Genomic DNA, 12,680 nt, shown 5'->3' on the forward strand with positions numbered 1-12,680 from the left:
GAAAAATATAAAAAGGATTAAGAAGTACAAATTGCCATTACAAAAATAGTCACAAGGATGTAAAGTACAGCATAGGGAATATAATCAATAATATTGTAATAACTATGTATGGTGTCAGATGGGTACTAGACTTATTGGTGCCATCATTTTGTAAGGTGTTAAATGTCTAACCAATAGGTTGTATCTCTGAAACGGTAATGTTGTATGTCAACTGTAATTGAAGAACAAATTTAAAAAAAGGACAAAGTTAAAAAATATAACCCAGAGGAGAAAGTATAACTGGCCTTAGTCTTTTTAATAGTGGGAAGCCAGCAGATAATTCTGAGTGCCTCTAAGAATTCCCAGGTATGCTTGTGTGCCCATTTCCAGCATGGCCTCTGAAGAGAGAGAGGCTCCTGGGACAAATCAGGCATGGAGGCTGCTTGGATGGTTGCGGTTTTGTGAACCATTTTCTCATGTCCCTGCCCGTAGCAGGGGCCTGAGATCTTCTTCTTTGCCTTTCTATTTGGACAACTCTCTCTCCCACCTTTGCCAAGCCTCCCAAACATAGAAAAGTACATCAGCAAGTTTCCTGTGGCATGGTGGACCTCGGGGTGGAACATGCAAATTATGTCCTTACAGCTTCAAAAAAGTTTCAGGTTCTTTCCTCTTTCATTTTTTCCTTCTCAGTTCACCCATAATTGCAGCCTCCTGACCAAAGCTGCAAGTCTTGGCAAAGCGCCCATACTATTGAAAAAAATCTAATAGTTCCTCTCTCTATGGTTCTCCAATCCCACCCCCAACTTGGTCCCATGCCCACAATGCTCTCTTAGTTTGCCTGAGCCACACTTGGGGGCTTCCTGCATGCTGTGCCACAGTCACATTGGAAACTGCGCTTTCCACTCTCCAATACCGTAGTGTCCCAGGGCATCTCTGCTGGGTGGCCAGTCTTGCCCATTTCAAAATTATGTTCTGAAATAGCAAATTCCTTCTATGCCTCCATAGAGTCTATTTTTTCCCCTTCTATCCCCCATAAGTTATATTATCTGCTCAAATCCTCACGAAAATCCTAGAGATCAGGGAGATGACACCTTACCACTGAGGTCAACCAGGTACAAGATATACTTATTGATTGGCTAACGTTACACAGCTAATAATCTGGGAAAATAACACAGATTTTGGTTTTCTTATTTATTTTGGTTTTTATACTTTTAATTCCATAGGTATTTTAGGCATTAGTTCACTAACTCCATTAAAATGAAAACCTCTTTGATGAAATAAGTCATATTTAAACTTTCCACACTCCTGTGAAATTTAGCAAGTCTCTCAAAAATCTTCTTGCTTTCTTTGTCAGGGCGGTTGGAAAACCCCTCATTTCCTGTCTATCAGCATAGCCCAGAAGTGCCTCTGCCCTTCAGATGGTTTAAGGTGCCCCTTCTTTGACCCTGGCCACCACTGCTATTTTTCTGTATACACAGAAACCGGAACTGCCACACTAAAAAATATATAGGCTTACATTTTTGGTGACCAAGTTGTGATAATATTTTGTTTTATTTCTGAGGCACATTGCTGGCAGAAGAGCACTTTGGACTGGAGACTCCTCAGAACAGCCGTTACTACCTGTTCCCACTTCCCGAGGCCCCAGCTCCCCACGCGCTTCACCCTGTTCCTGAAACCTGGATGGCTCTTAGCCCCCTTCCCGCCCTAACACCCACAGACCTCACAGCCTAGCTCGCAGGCCGCCTCCTCTCTGCAGCTTTCTCTAAACTTCCCCAATAACTCCTCCATTACTCCCGCAGCACATCGTTTGAGACCTGCTTAGCACTTATTTAATTCTGCCCGATATTATAGTTCACTGCTCACAAACTTTTGTTTTACGTTCATCCTTGTTTTTGCTTTGCCTTAAATTTCACTCCTTTCCTTGTTCATGATTGTTATTCTATCTCATTGCTTCTTCCTGAATTCAAGTTTCTTCTTTGTGGAGTAAAATCTCTGAGAGGATCTGTGGATGGTACATTTCTTGAGTTTTCTGTGTTTCAGTTTAGCAACTTCTGGCGGCAAATAACAAAAATCTCCACTCAAATGGTTTAACAAGTAAAGGAATCCAGCCACCTACTTTACCAACAAGGCCTGGGATGGGGCAGACACACCATAAAAGGAGAGGCTCTTCTCGTCACCCCACCCTGCCATCTGTACCTCCCTGTTCCACTCTGGGATTAACCCCCTTCTTGGCAATGGCAGACATGACAGTGTCCAACGAAGAGCACTCTGCCTCTTTCCCTCTTGATCTCTTGAAAGAAAAGGAGACCTTTCACATAAGCCCTCCCAGCAGACTTCTCACATCTAATTGGCCAGGATTGAACCCCCAACCCTTTCATACCAAGCAAGCACTGTCAAGAGAAATGGGATCACTAAAATTGGCATAGACGTTGTCAGGTCAGAAGGTGGGGGAAAACACTACTATCTACTTGGGAGGGTGGGTAACACTTGGCTTGTAGGACAACACTTATGGGAAGGACTTCCCAGAATGCACTTAGTTTCCACAGAGAGTTGTGCTTGAACCAGGCAAAGCAGGAGGCACTGTGGGTAGTGCCCTGAGACAGAGAGCTGGAGCCTGTGCTGCATTAGCATGTATGAAGAAGGCAGGGCAGGAATACTCCACTAAGCCTGGAGCAACAGGAGTTTTTAAGCAGGAGAGTGGACTTGCTGGGAGAATATGTGGAAGTAGGACAGCAGTTCCCTGGAGGAGTTTTCTTTTCAGCTCTGGCTTCATCTGGAGACCTTGTAGGTTTCCCCACTGAGCCAGCTTGTTGCAATTAACTGAAGGGACCCAGGGAGAGTTCCTGGGATGTGAGACAGAATTTTTCTTTCCTACTCCCTGAATCACATGGAGAACGAATGTACACCTCAGGGCTCTACCATCAAGAGAGAAAGCTCTTTGAGTAGGCGATTGAATGTACCTTGTACTTTAAATGTTTGCAACTCTCACCAAATATGGCTAAATCTTAATTCAAGACTCAAAAGTTCTTTTCCTTCAGATTTCACTTCATTGTCTTCTCTCATTCAGTACTGCAGGTGAGAAATCTGGGGGTCGTCCGTTTTGATTCTCTAGACTAACTTTTGCATTTTTTAATCTTTAATGTGCCAAAATATCAGAATTTTGTGTGAATTTGTGAGGTTATCTCATCCTGTTTGGCACATAGTGTTACCTTTCAATTTGAGAGCTCATTTCTTTTTTCAGGTGTTATTTTTTCAGAAGTTTCTGGGAGAAGTGAATCATGACTTTGAGATCTGAAGGCAAAAGAGGGGTATAGCGAGGGCATTGCAAGCAGAGAGAGCAGCAGGAAAGGTAGCAAGAGGGAATTTGTTGGAATCAAGAAATGTCAGTAGTTCTGGAAGATTAAAGTAGAGGAGGGTTGAGGGAGGTGAGAGACCATAGAAGAGGTACTAGCCCTCCCTTCTAAGGCCTATATACCACCTGAAGAAGTGTAGCTCTTACCTATAGACAATCCAAGTCATCAAACATCTTAAATAAGGAGCAGATTTTCATTTTAGAAGAACCCCCCTGGCAGCTGGAAGACAGAGGTCCACGGTAGATGGACTGAAGGCAGACAACATCCCATTGCAGGTGGGCAGTCAAAGCAAGGGGGCCCTTGTCATAGCATTGCAACTACGGCTTGCTTTTGAGAACTAGAGAAAGCACTTCTGTTTGAACTGCCTGGTTATGTCATTAAGGTCTCTCACCACCCCTTGTTTGTCAAAACATTGCTCAAGCCAATTTTTTAAGCCAAAAGTCTTAGGAATAAGAATATCACATACATTGAGGAAATTTTAATTTAACTTTCCCGAGAGCAGGAAACCAACCTCTTGCAAAGTTCAGCACATTCCTCAAAGCTGCTCTCACTTTCCTGCCTGGCTGAGTCGGGCAGCAAAAGGACTTTGTTACTAAGACAACTCCATACAAGGCTCTCCATGCCGCTCTGCCATCTGCTGCACTTTCTGCCTAAATCTTTTGGAATTCCTTGGAAAATTACAAACAAAAACTAGCAATACTACTTCTTCACTTACCTTTCTCAGAAATCCCACTTAGGTATCCATTTCTATCAATCATTTTATTTCTGTGATCAGTATCTCCAGCCCCTAAATTTCTCTTCTTTGAAAAGAAACCTGGGCTTCCCAGTCAAATTAGATTTTATTTTCTGATATTTTCAGACCTCATGTGCTACTATTCTATTTGTTTGAAATCTAAGGAAGGAGTAGAAATATGTCACTCAGGCTAGGTGCTAGAAAACATCCAAGTTCCACGCCTAAAGGTATTTCCTTGTTAAAACATGTGATACCAAATATTAAATAAGAGCAATATTGTGTGTCTGGATTTCAAAAAGGGTTTTGGCAAAGTTTCAGGATAGGAACCAAGGTGAAGAAATAGGAACTGGATAAGTTTGTGCGGTCAGCATCATTCAAATCTGACAATACCCAGAGGGGGTTGATCAATGAATCACTGACATTTTGTAGGAAGGGTTCTAGTCTTAACCCCATCCTATTCATCAAATTCATAATCACTTGGCTATCCACATATGCTATTAATGTTGCAGATGTCCCAATGCATCTAGTGCAATGAAAGGCACTAAATAATTGCTCAACGAGTGTTTGTTGCACTTGAGAGTAAACTGTTGATACTTTACATGACAACCACAGTTCTAAATTAGTTCATTAGGCTGAAAAAAGCAAAAATGTTAATACAATAATATAGAAAAAGGATAGGTGAATTTTGCACTCTTGGGCTCAAACAATCAATAAAACAAATGTTGGATTGAGAAAGCCCAATTTAACATGAGAAAAAAATAGGATTTAGTTGACTACAAACCAAGTATGAATTAATAGGTTGCTTTCTTCTCCCTCCAAAACTAGTGTAGGCTACATAGCATCATGATCAGATCAAGGGAAACAGCAGCCTGTTTGCTGTTGTGGTATTTAGACATCTGGAAGCAGGGTTCCATACTGGGCGCTGCACTTTAAGAGGATCATTAATCAAGAGACTGTGTCCAGATTAGAATGGGCATAATGGCAAGGGGCTCCTGTGAGGAAAATTTAAAGACATTTGGTTTACTTGCCCAGATTATAAAGCAAAATTTTATACAGGAGTGGGAGTAATAATGGAAGACTTCATGATAACTACCTTCATTTGTTGAAAAACATCATGTACAAGCAAGATTCAAATTATTCTTAACTAAGCTAAGCTTAATTTAACTTAATTAGGACCTTGAAAGAAGCAAGAATAAAGCAAATTTGGGCTATAGATAGGAAATAATCCTTTACCAAATAAAATGACCAACAAATAAAAAAGTGAGTGCTCCAAAGCAATAGTGAAAATGAGGTTATTTTTTAGAGAGAATTCTAGCGTGAAGTAGTTTGTTTGATTTTTAAAAATATTCTATAGTTTAAAGTCCCTTTTATCTCTAAGAATGCCTGACTGTGAAAGCAAAGGACAAATAGTGTTAAACCACCAACAACCAATTAATCATCATGCAGACCAGTAGGATACATGGATTTAAGAAATATTAATTCAGTGAAATTCCACAAGTATTTTTTAATTGCTTCTTTTGTTCTAGGCACTTTATAGGTGCTGACTTAACAGTTGAATAAATCCTAGTGCTTGGCCACAAGAAGTTTACAATCTTGTGATGAATAACGGACAACTTCAATATGTTTGCTATAATAGTGCCTGCACATAGTAGGTACTTATATTAGTTTCCAATTACTGCTGTAACCCATTACCAAAATTTATTAGCTTAAGAACAGCATGATCCTATTATCCTTGAGTTCTGGGGGTCAGAAGTTAGAAATGGGTCCCACCAAGCTAAAAACAAGGTGGCAGACTGGTTTCTCTTGGAGGCTCTCGGGTAAAATCTGTTTGATTGCCTTTTCCGGCTTCTAGAGGAAGTCATCCACATTCCTTGACTTGTGGCCCCATTCCTCCAACTTCAAAGCCAGCAATGCCAGGCATAGTCATTCTCACACTGCCATCTGTCTGATTCTTTAGCTTTTGCCTCCCTCTTCCACACTTAAAATGTTTGTGATTATGCTGGGCCCACCCAGATAATCCAGGGTCATCTCCCATCACAGGTCAGCTGAATAGCCATGTTGTATTTAGCACAGTATTGTCAGATATTCCAGTTTTTTCAAGCGAAGCTGCAGATCTTGATATTTATATGTAAAATATCAAAAAATTTAAACTGCCTACCCTTTTACACTGTCAGCACTATTAACATCTGTGGATCAGATTTGGCCCATACGTGACTAGTTTGCAACCTGTAGTCTAAAGTGAAGAAAGAACTTGACTAATTAGCCAGCAATTTTTCACCTAGAGTTCAGGAAAGAATTCAGGAGTCTGTGAACCTGAATGAGGAAAACATATATTTCTTTGTTTTTATAATTTACATATCTTTTATATATCTGTTTATCTCTCTGTATATTTAATAATAGAAAATAAATTATATGTTCTATCTTTACTAACCTCTAAAAGAAATTTGGCAGCTCTTAATTTATGAATTTCAACAACACACCATAGTAGTATTTGGGTACCTGTAACGATCACTCATGAAAATGACAAATATTTTCATATTACATCTCAAAATATCTTCTATGCTCATCAGAACTTGGAAATTGTGGTAATTTTTAGATTTACTCTACTTCTTGTTGTTTAATGTTTTAATAAGGTAGCATGTATAATACCATATCATGAATTTTCAATTATTTAAATATTTTGATAACTATATTTTATCATATTTGGGTACCTTTGCAATGCTGCTTTACTTGATGTATTTAGAATGATTATTGAAAAGGCTTCCATATACTTCATAAGATTGCATGACATATGCACACACATTCTCTCACACACACTCTCTCTCTCTCACACACACACACACACACACACACTCCAAGAACCCTTGAATCAAATGAAGGAAATGAAGGAGAAAGGCAAGGCAACTATTTGACAACTCCAAACCGGCATTCACAACTGAACATCTTACTTTCCTCTTTGATAAAATGTTAATATGTACCCAGGTAGCACCTGCCCATCCCTGTCCTTGAGGCAGTGACATGAACTCTTCCAGGCCTCTTGGGTGCTGCAGTAAGTCTACTTTTAGCTCCCAGGAGTGGCTGAGTCCTGGTGAAAACTGAAGCCCGATGGGGTTAGACTCTATTGTAAAGCAGGCTGCCCTATGACCCATGTTTTGTTCAGTTAGTAGGTCACCCTTGCACTTCAGCTGTATAGTTAAAGATGCAAGGTTTCGTTGTTGTTGTTTAGGTCTTGCTGGACTGAAGAACTTCTGATTTTTTCTTGCCATCCATTTAACCAAAGCCTCTCTGCTGGTGGATGATGGCTGGTTACTTTGCAGGTCTGGGAGATGTGTTTGGCCTGCTCCCCATCTGGGCTGTCTGTTCTGCTTGCTGGCTTTTGCAAATCTGAGCTCAGTTGTGGGTTTATTTCGTTCCAGGAGACTGGGGTTGGCTTTTCACATTCTTAGGTCTCGTGTGTCTTAAGGCCTTCAGTTTGGCTTTACGAATGATTCTATGGTGTAACACTAGCTTCTGAATGGTAACTTACGTTTGGTAATAATAATAAAACAGAAATAGGGGGCTATCAGAGTATTAGTGCTGGCATATGAATTAAACCATATTGCAACAAATCTGTTTCAAGGGTAATAATCTTAGTTTGGACAGAATTGAATTCAAGACCTCAGCCTCGCTGGCATTTCCCACATCCACTTCCTCTAAATGTGAAGCTTTCCAGATCTACTGAAATGATGTGTGCTCCCGAAAGCATGGACACCACGACGCTTTCTATTTAATCACATTGAAAATGCCTATAGCCAGATGAGCTCGGAATGCTATTAACCAATCGCTTTTTGTCCTGTATAGTAGGCACTTATACACATTCAGGTAAATGAAGGTCAGGCTAAATTGCTGCGTTCAAAGAGATCCCCCCCCCCCGCCCCCGCCAATACATTCTTGATGTCTTAAAGAAACAAATGGGCTTCTTTTTTTTTTTTTTTAAATATACTTTTATTGATTTTAGAGAGGCAAGGAAAGGGAGAGAGATATAGAAACATCAATGATGAGAGAATCATTGATTGGCTGCCTCCAGCACGCCCCCTACTGGGGATCAAGCCTGCAACCCTGGCATGTGGCCTTGGCTGGAATCAAACCTGGGACCCTTGAGTCCACAGGCAGATGCTCTATCCACTGAGCCAAACCAGCTAGGGCACAAATGGACTTCTTGATCATGTACCAGCCTGAGTAAGTATTGCCAGTTGATAATTCTGTTGCATGTATGAGCATTCAGAAACCCAGGCTAATGGTAGCTCAACTATCTTTAATTATCTGCCCCTTAGTAACAACCTAAATTCCATTTATGAGCTTAAATATAGACCACAAACTGGTGATTTTATTGCTTTGTAGTTTAAAATGTGACCCATAAATTGACTTATCTTTTCACCCTATAAATTTGCCTTTTTTTCTTTTCTTTTTGTTAATCATGGCATGGTGACTATTTTTACACATCATGTGCAGTGGGCAAACTTGGTAAAACATACAGAATTCTCTCTCTTTTTTAGCTATACTGAGGACCAGATAAATGAATCTGAAGGCTTATATTTGTGTGTATACAATTCTTTTGTTTAAAAAAAAAATCAAGGATTGATATTAAGGCCTATGTTTTTTTAATGTCTTATTTGCAGTCATGTTAATAGACCAATGTCATGCTGTCCTTTCTATAGAGAAAACTAAACTTCAAAATATAAAGGAATGAGTTCTTTTGTGTTCCATTTTTGTTGATGCAGGATTTTTCTTCTGAATAAAAATAAAGCTTTTCCCCTCCCTCTTCAGTAGTAACTTTAAAGTGGCCAAAAAGAAAAAAGAAAAAGACAGCAATGTGTTGGCATATGCCAGGAAACGGTGGTGACTGTTTTTATTTTTCTAGTGCATTGTGAAAGACATTTCACAGAAGAAATTTGAGAGACTGCTAAGAATAAAATCTTTTTCAAGGTCTCGGGCTCCTTTTTAAAAAATGACTTAAAGGATCATCAGCATTTGGTTCTGAGATATAAATAGGAAGTCAGGAAAAGAAAGTCAGCTAATAAATGAGCATATTTACCAAACCCCAGAAAATTAAAAAAAAAAAAAAAAGCATGTTATTCACCTTCACAGAATACAAATTTGTTTGCTGCTCTGAGGAGCCAAGAGATCCTATTGGGTGAAACTGTCATGTGGTTCCTCTGTGGGGCTACATTTCTTGGGCCAGTAGACCCACCACAGCTGAGCAAACACTCTGGAGTTCTGTGCAGCTCCAGACCATGCAAGGTCTGCTGGAGGAGAGGAGGGCAGCCACCAGTGGAATCTGACCGCGTGGTTCCTGAGTATGAGATGGCCTCAGGGGTGTCAGAAGCCTGTTATGAACCCAGTGCCAAGATTAACTCTCAGATCAGCAAGGCCCCGAGGTTAAGTCAGAGGTCCCCTGCCTACCTCTATCAGACAGCTGACGGCGCTGGGTGCGCAGCCCCAGAGAACTATTTCTCAGCCCTCCCACAGCTGTCCACAGTAGTTTGGGCCCAAATCATTTCCTGCTACATTTCCTTTCCCATTGCCATGTAGAAAAATGTGATGGCGCATGAAAAATAGTATTGCAAGCCAAATATTACACTCTATTTGCAAAGACTGGTCTGGTATCCTTAAACAAAAAATAATAATTTGCTTATAATTTCAAATGCCAGCCTACAAATTTGCAAGAAAATTAAAAGACCACAGGATGTGGTGGTATAGACTACTCTGTGGTAAAGGCCAGAAAAAGGAACTATCCTATATAATAAAGAGCTAATATGCAAATGGTCATCACGCCCTCACACAGTCATGCCATTATGGCTCAGACACTCAACACTGGGGAGAGAGGAATGGGGACCAGCCAGGCACAAATGAGCTCACGAGAGAGGAATGGGGACAAGCCAGGCTGCGGCCCAGGAGAGGGTCAAGCCGCCCACCCCACAGTCCTGGGAGACAGAAACTGTGCCTGCGCCCACAGCCCAGGAGAGGGACAAGCCACCCGCCCCATGGTCCTGGGTGCCTGTGGCTGCAGGCTAGGCAAAGCCGTCCACCCACAGTCCCCTGCAGCTGCCGCTGCAGCCGGCCCGGGTGAAGCCGGCCTGGGTCCTGGGTGCCTGCAGCCAGCCAGAGGGAGGGAAGCTTGGGTCCCAGGTGTGGGCTGAGGCAGAGGTGGTTAGGGGCAATCAGGCAAGCAGGCAGGAGAGCAGTTAGGAGCCAGCGGTCCCGGATTGCTAGGGGCAGTTGGACATCCCCCAAGGGGTCCCGGGTTGGAGAGGGTGCAGGCTGGGCTGAGGGACCCCCATCCCATGCACGAATTTTGTGCACCAGGTCTCTAGTACTAGTATAAGAGTCTGGGGGGAAAGGGTCCATAATTAGAAGGTGTAGCTTCAGTGATGAGTCAAGGCCTTTCTATTGCACAAAATGGTGAAGTGAGTTTAGTTATACATATAATCCCTGCTTGGGTCTGTAAAAATTTATTATTCCAAAGAATAGATTTTAGTGTGTATTATTACAAACAGTTAAAATACAGTCTGGTACTTTGTAGCATAAGTGATATCAACAGAAATAGTTGGAAACTAAAGTTATCAGGTCACATATAATTAATGCAAAACATTCCTGGTAGGTAATAACAACTGGATAGCAGTCATTCTCTTCTTCTCTGGCCTGAGCATGTGTGTGCCCTAGCATGTGAACACACACAGGGCACTCAAACGAGGCCTGAAAAGAGGAAGATGAGTGAGGCAAAACAAGTAGGAAAAAATGGGGCAGAACTGAAAATCAAAACAAACTTACACTTGAAATGATGTGATTAATAACATTGCCAAGAATGACCCTCAAACATCAAAGTAATGCAAGAACAGGGACGCTTTCCAAAGCTCCCTGTAGAATAAGGAAGTCATTTCACTGTACGGATTACAACAATATACACAACACTGGCCCTCCTTACTAGTCATAACAAAAATTACCTGAAACATATACAGAGTGAAGGAAAGAATTCTGGTTGTGAATACTGAGAATTCAAGAAGAGAGAAGTTATTTCCTCCAAAGGCTGAAAATCTACCCAGCTTATATACTATATATTTACCTTGAGAGCTTGAAATAATTTGATCTTCTTGAAAACTTTTTAGAAAATAGACTGTAAACATTCCCTATTGAACATATGTTTAATGGAGATAAAAGAACAACCAAAAATTTCAATGGAGGCATTTTTTGTCAAGAAAAGCTCTCTTGGCCAAAACCGGTTTGGCTCAGTGGATAGAGCGTCGGCCTGCGGACTGAAAGGTCCCAGGTTCGATTCCAGTCAAGGGCATGTACCTGGGTTGCGGGCACATCCCCAGTAGGAGATGTGCAGGAGGCAGCTGATCGATGTTTCTCTCTCATCGATGTTTCTAACTCTCTATCTCTCTCCCTTCCTCTCTGTAAAAAATCAATAAAATATATTAAAAAGAAAAAAAAAAGAAAAGCTCTCCTGAGTGAATTTCACGATGGGCTTAGGAAATAGAGAAGGGAATGTTCTGTGTAGACTAATGCTGTTTGGAAAATTGTAAGCTAGACTTAAAATCAATTTTATGTTGATAACAAGTCACTTTAAGTATTTTCATTATAGGCTGTTAATTAAGTTAAATGTATAAATTGGACTTTCCTCCTTTCACAATAGAAAAACCTGGCAGTTACCACCTTAACCAAGAGCTTGAATGGAGAATCATCCCTTGGAATGGGACACATTGTTGTGGTACTTCTTAATGTGATGCTATGCAGAGCATGAATTATAACTTACGTAGTTTTGTAATCAAATATTTAACCTGAATATAATAACAAGAAAACAACCAAGCAAGTCTAGATGATGGAGCATTTTCTAAAATAATTGATGCTGACCCTTCTAAAATGTGAATACCATGAAAGACCAATAGGAAAGGGACTATTCTATATTGAAGGAAACTACAGAAACATGGAAACTATATGTAATATATAATTTTTTATTGGATCTTGAATAAAAATAACTATAATAAAGGGTAATTTGTGGACAATTAAAGAAATTTGAATATGAACTATTTTATTTGATACTACAGGCCCTCCGTGCACTCCAGGGATCAGGCTGAAACCAGCTCTCCGACATCCCCTGAGGGGTTCTGGATTGTGAGAGGGTGGTTCTCAGGTGATGCACCCCCTAATCAGGCTTCCTCCTTTCTGGTTCCCAGTGCATCACCCTAGAACTCAAGCTGCCAAGTCACTACAGCTTAGCAGCTCCTGTATTGAGCATCTGACCCCTGGTGGTCAGTGCATGTCATAGCTACCAGTTGGAGCATCTGACCCCTGGTGGGTATTGCATATCATAGCTACTGGTCAGACGGTCGGACAGTCGCTTAGGTTTTTGTATATATAGATTATTGAATCAATATTAAATTTCTTGGGTGGTTTTGTAGGAAAATATCTTCATTCCTAGGAAATACATGCTAAAGTATTTAGGGGTAACGTGTCAAGTTGCTTTCAAATATACATATAGATACACAAGTGTGTGTGTGTGTGTGTGCATGCACGTGTGTGTGTGTGTAGACAGGGAGAAATAAAAGCAAATGTTGCAAAATACTAACAATCAG

This window comes from Myotis myotis, unplaced genomic scaffold (assembly GCF_014108235.1).
Source record: "Myotis myotis isolate mMyoMyo1 unplaced genomic scaffold, mMyoMyo1.p scaffold_m19_p_11, whole genome shotgun sequence".
Lineage (NCBI taxonomy): Eukaryota > Metazoa > Chordata > Mammalia > Chiroptera > Vespertilionidae > Myotis > Myotis myotis.